Source organism: Arachis duranensis, chromosome 10 (assembly GCF_000817695.3).
Source record: "Arachis duranensis cultivar V14167 chromosome 10, aradu.V14167.gnm2.J7QH, whole genome shotgun sequence".
Classification (NCBI taxonomy): Eukaryota; Viridiplantae; Streptophyta; class Magnoliopsida; order Fabales; family Fabaceae; genus Arachis; species Arachis duranensis.
The window spans coordinates 40,717,061-40,723,506 of record NC_029781.3 but is presented as its reverse complement, the minus strand read 5'-3'; positions in this window follow the sequence as shown (position 1 = coordinate 40,723,506).

Here is a 6,446-nt window from a genome sequence, read left to right as displayed (position 1 = left end):
AAGCCCAAGAATTTGCCAGCTTCTACTGCGAAGGTGCATTTTGCGGGATTGAGCCGCATGTTGTGTTTCCTGATAGTGTAAAACACTTGAGTCAGGCCGGAAAACAATGTGTCTTCGCTTTGTGTCTTTATCAACATATCATCTACATAAACTTCCATAATTTTTCCGATGTGATCTGAGAAAACTTTATTCATTAGCCTTTGATAAGTAGCTCCTGCGTTATTGAGACCAAAAGGCATCACTATGTAACAGTAGTTTGCTTTTGGTGTTAGGAACGAGGATTTTTCTTGATCTGGTGGATACATGGGGATTTGATTGTACCCTGAATATGCGTCCATGAATGAGAGATACTTATATCCTGATGAAGCATCCACTAGAGCGTCGATGCTTGGGAGTGGGTAGGGGTCTTTTGGGCAGGCTTTGTTGAGGTCAGTGTAGTCGGTGCACATTCGCCACTTCCCATTTGACTTTTTCACCAAGACGACGTTTGCTAGCCATAGTGGATATTTGACTTCCCTTATGAACCCGGCCTCAAGTAGCGCTTGTACTTGTTCTTCTACAGCCTGAGCTCGTTCTGGTCCAAGTTTTCTTCGTCTTTGTTGTACCGGCCGGGATCCCGGATAGACTGCCAATTTGTGGCTCATTAGTTCGGGATCAATACCTGGCATGTCGGCGGCTTTCCATGCGAAGAGATCAACATTATCTCGTAGGAACCATATTAGTGATTCCTTTATGTCTCCTTTTAGGATCATGCCAATATTAGTTGTTTTATCCGAGGTGTCTCCGATCTGGATTCTTTCTACTTCTCCTTTGGGTTGTGGTCGGAGTTCTTCTCGCCTCTGAACTCCACCGAGCTCGATTGTGTGGAACTCTCCTCCTTCACCTCAGAGGTTTAGGCTTTCGTTATAACAGCGACGTGCCATCTTTTGATCTGCCTTTATTGTAGCTATCCCTTCCGCAGTTGGAAATTTCATACATAAATGTGGAGTTGAAACTATTGCACCGAGTTGATTCAACGTTGTCCGATCTATTAAGGCATTGTAGGCTGAGCTTACGTTGACCACGATGTAGTCTATCTTGAGTGTTCTGGATTGGTTCCCTTTTCCGAAGGTTGTATGCAACGATACATATCCCAGCGGTTAAACTGGGGTATCTCCTAGTCCGAGCAGGCTGTTCGGGTATGCTCTTAGCTCTTTTTCTTCTAGACCGAGTTTGTTGAAGGCAGTTTTGAATAAGATGTCGGCAGAACTTCCCTGGTCAATTAGTGTACGGTAAAGGTTGGCGTTTGCCAGTATGATCGTAATGACCATGGGGTTGTCATGTCCCGAGATGATTCCAGATGCGTCTTCCTTGGTAAACGTGATTGCTGGGATGTCTGGGGCTTCCTTTTTTCCTTCGACGTGGTATACCTCTTTGAGGTGTCGCTTGCGAGATGATTTGGAGATTCCTCCCCAAGTAAATCCGCCGTATATCACGTGGACATGTCTTTCTGGTGTGCGAGGCGATCGTTCAGATCGTCCGACGTCCTCATCCCTCCTTCTTTTCCTTGGTTCTTCGTCCCGGTTGGCCAAGAACCGATCTAATTTTCCTTCTCGTACTAATTTTTCTATGATGTTTTTCAAATCGAAGCATTCATTGGTGGAATGCCCTCGAAGTCGGTGATATTCACAGTATTCATTCCAATTTCCTCCTCCTCTTTTACCTTTAAGTGGCCGAGCTGGAGGGATTTTCTCTGTATGGCAGACTTCTTTGTAAACATCTACCAAGGATACCCTAAGAGGAGTATAGTTATGATATTTCTTGATTTTCTCTCCAGAGCGATCTTCTTTTTTCTTGGATTCTTTATCTCGGTAGGCAGAACCGAACCTTGAGGTTTTGCTAAGTCGAGAGTTTTCTTCCATATTGATGTATTTTTGTGCCCGTTCTTGTACTTCGTCTAAGGAGGTCGGGTATCTCTTTGATATAGATTGGCTAAATGGTCCTTCTCGTAGGCCATTTATGAGGCCCATAATGGCAACTTCTGTTGGAAGATTTTGTATGTCCATGCATGTTTTGTTGAATCTTTCATGTAGTTGCGAAGGCTCTCCCGATCTCCTTGCTTGATCCCTAGTAGGCTAGGTGCGTGTTTGGCTTTATCCTTTTGTATGGAGAATCGGGCCAGGAACTTCTTGGCTAGGTCGTTGAAACTCGAGATGGATTTCAGAGGTAGGTTGTCGAACCATTTGATGGCTGTCTTGGTTAGAGTTGTTGGAAAGGCTTTGCAGCGAACTGCATCTGAGGCATCAGTGAGGTACATTCTACTTCTGAAGTTGCTGAGATGATGGTTGGGATCCGAGGTGCCGTCATATAGAGTCATATTCGGAAGCTTGAAATCTTTTGGAACTTTGGTTTTCATGATTTCTCTGGTGAATGGATCTTGATCTTTCTGAGAGCTATCCTCTGTGGATGGTCGAGTAGCTTTAGTTTTGAGATCAGCTTCGAGTTTTATAAGCTTATCTTCTAATTCTCGTCGATGTTGGGCTTCTTTCTCAAGTTGCTCCAATCGATTTTGAAGTGCTTCTATTACTCCTGGATTTGATGAATTTTTGTCTCTATTGGTTTTTAGAGTATCTTTGAGTATCGTGTCCGCGTTTTTATGCAGCGTTCTGTCTTCCAAACCTAAATCGTGGTCGTTGTCATGGTCATCCGCCATGTTAATGGGATGACTTCCAGGTTCCCCGGCAACGGCGCCAATGTTCCGAGGGTTACCTGAAACTGTAGGCAGATCTTAGATGAGATCTTCTGTGTTGGTCGGAGCCGACGTGTCCGGCAGGTGTACGGCGGCCGGAGCTTATGTGTCCGACTTGTTGGACTTTGGTAGTGGTGCTGATCCTTCGTCCCTGGAGGGTGGGGGGTACCTGCAAGGGACTCCGATGCTTAAGTTAGCAAGGGTATTAAGCAGGTATTTGGGAACCACCCTTCTCTCTGTAGGCTTGGGCCACCCTAGGATTTGGGGCGTGTTCCTCTATTTGGGCCCTTTGTTTGGGCTTTCCTGTGACTTGGCCGAGCTCTTTGAGAAGAGGTCGGGTTGTCCTGACCTGAAGAGGTCGGTCGCTTTGCCTGTAGAACATCCCGGGTTGGACAGCACAACCCAGGGTATGAACAGAAGGTATTAAACCCTTTTCACGTTCCCAAAAGCAAAGCGCTGATATAAAAGCGCGCGCCTTTAGAGGAAAACGTTCTACATTCAAAAGATTTCACAAAAAGAAGAAATCGACAAAATGCTTGAGTTCGGCTTCATCATGAAAGGACCGAAGTCAAAAACTCGACCACAACAAGAAAGGCCGAGCTCAAGCAGGGGCACTGTTCATACCCTGGGACGAGCTGTCCGACCCGGGATGTTCTACAGACAAAGCGACCGACCTCTTCAAGACAGGACAACCCGACATCTTTTCAAAGAGCTCGGCCAAGTCACAGGAAAGCCCAAACAAAGGGCCCAAATAGAGGAACACGTCCCAAATCCACGGGCAGCCCAAGCCCGTAGAGATAAAGGCGGTTCCCTTGAATGATAAGATGACCTCACTTAAAGATAAGATAAAGATAAGATAAGATAACTAACTTATCTTATCCATAGGTGGCCACGACTCACCATTATAAATACACTGGAGCACCCAGGTATAACTCATACTCTGATTCTACCAAATACCTGCTTAATACCCTTGCTAACTTAAGCATCGGAGTCCCTTGCAGGTACCCCCCACCCTCCGGGGACGAAGGATCAGCACCATTACCAAGCCCAAGAAGTCGAACATAACAACTCCGACCAGCACAGAAGATCTCGTCCAAGATCGACCTACAGTTTCAAGTAACCCTCGGAACAGAGTGTAAGTGCTGAAAGCAAATGGCAGAATAAAAATTGTAGAAAAGTAAATTGCAGAATTTTAAATTGGAATTTGGGGAGATGAGCATCAAAGTAAATAGCAGAAATTAAAGAGAATGGGTAAGATCAGAAATGGGGAATTCATTGGGCTTAGGAGATGTTCCATTCTCCGGATCAAGTTCATTTTCATCTCTTCCACAATCAATGCATTCATTGATCTCCTTGGCAATCTTAAGTGATTGGATTTCAATTCCTTGGCAACCCAATCTCTCTAAGCTTGAACAATTGGCATATTCCTTGATTTAATTGCTCATGGAAAGAGAGGAAATATGGTAACTGATTATACCACATGCATTTCCAAATCAATTTGTTGGTAGGATTTTATGTCACTATATCTATCCAAACCCCAATCCGGTCCAGCATGAGAAAGCATTTCTAGCATGATCTCCTCATTCCTCTTCCAAGGTTCCGAGGAGATCCAGTTATGGATAGCCTCTTTTCTAAGATGACTAACCAATTGGGTGAAGATGGAAGTTTTCTAGTAAAATCAAGAGAAAAGAAAGAGAAAGAGGAAGAAGAATGAAAACTACAATTGATCCATCAAATTACAATAGAGCTCCCTTTCCACGTTAGTGACCACGTTAGTAGTACTAACGTGGCTGATGAGCGGAGAATTTATACGCTTCTTGGCATTGTTTTTAGGTAGTTTCTAGTAGGATCTAGCTACGTTTAGGGATGTTTTCATTAGTTTTTATGCAAAATTCACATTTCTGGTCTTTACTATGAGTTTGTGTGTTTTTTTTTTGTAATTTCATGTATTTTCTGGTTGAAATTGAAGGACCTGAGCAAAACTCTGATAGAAGGCTGACAAAGGACTGCTGATGCTGTTGGATTCTGACCTCCCTGCACTCGAAATGGATTTTCTGTAGATACAAAACTCCAAATGGCGCGCTCTTAATGGCGTTGGAAAGTAGACATCCAGATCTTTCCAGCAATATATAATAGTCCATACTTTATTCGAGCTTAGAGAACGCAAACTGGCGTTCAACGCCAGTTTCATGCTGCATTATGGAGTCATACGCCAGAAACACGTCATAAACTAGAGTTAAATGCCAAAAACTCGTTACAACTTGGCGTTTAACTCCAAGAGAAGCCTCTGCACGTATAAAGCTCAAGCTCAGCCCAAGCACACACCAAGTGGGCCCTGGAAGTGGATTTCTGCATTAATTACTTATTTCTATAAACCCTAGTAGCTAGTCTAGTATAAATAGGATATTTTACTATTGTATTAGACATCTGGGTTTTCGTCTTTTATCTTAGCATCCATCTTCGGACGTTTAGTTTTTAGACTTTGGGGGCTGGCCATTCGGCCATGCCTGAACCTTGATCACTTATGTATTTTAACGGTGGAGTTTCTACATACCATAGATTAAGGGGTGGAGCTTTGCTGTACCTCGAGTTTTACTGCAAAGTACTACTATCTTTTATTCAATTCGGCTTATTCTTATTCTAAGATATTCGTTGCACTTCAACATGATGGATGTGACGATCCGTGACACTCATCATCATTCTCATCTATGAACGCGTGATTGACAACCACTTCCGTTCTACCTTAGAACGAGCGAGTATCTCTTGGATTCCATAACCAGAATCTTCGTGGTATAAGCTAGAACCCTTTGGCGGCCACTCTTGAGAATCCGGAAGGTCTAAACCTTGTATGTGGTATTCTGAGTAGGATTTAAGGATTGAATGGCTGTGACAAGCTTCAAACTTGCGATTGTTAGGCGTGATGACAAGCGCAAAAGAATCAATGGATTCTATTCCGACATGATCGAGAACCGATAGATGATTAGTCGTGATGTGACAGAGCATTTGGACCATTTTCACTGAGAGGATGGGATGTAGCCATTGACAACGGTGATGCCCTACGTACAGCTTGCCATGGAAAGCAGTATGAAGGATTGAAAGTAAGAAAGCAGTATGTTGCAGAGATTCAACAAGGACAAAGCATCCCCATACACTTATCTGAAATTCCCGCCAATGATTTACATAAGTATTTCTATATTTATTTTATGCTTTATTTATTATTAATTTCGAAAACCATTATAACCATTTAAATCCGCCTAACTGAGATTTACATGATGACCATAGCTTGCTTCATACCAACAATCTCTGTGGGATCGACCCTTACTCACGTAAGGTATTACTCGGACGACCCAGTGCACTTGCTGGTTAGTTGTCCAGAGTTGTGACAAAGTGTGATTCACGTTTGAGAGCACCAAGTCATTGGAGACATTGTTGATGATCACAATTTTGTGCACCAAGTTTTTGGCACCGTTGCCGGGGATTGTTCAAGTTTAAAGCCAGCGATTATTCAAGATTCCGGCAACAACACCAAGTTTTTGGCGTCGTTGCCGGGGATTGTTCGAGTTTGGACAACTGACGGTTCATCTTGTTGCTCAGATTAGGTAATTTTCTTTTCAAAAAGTTTTCAAAAATCTTTCAAATTTTTTTCTTTTTCATTTTTCTAAAAATAATTTTCGGAAAATCCAAGGAAAATTAATAAAATCATAAAAACCAAAAATAA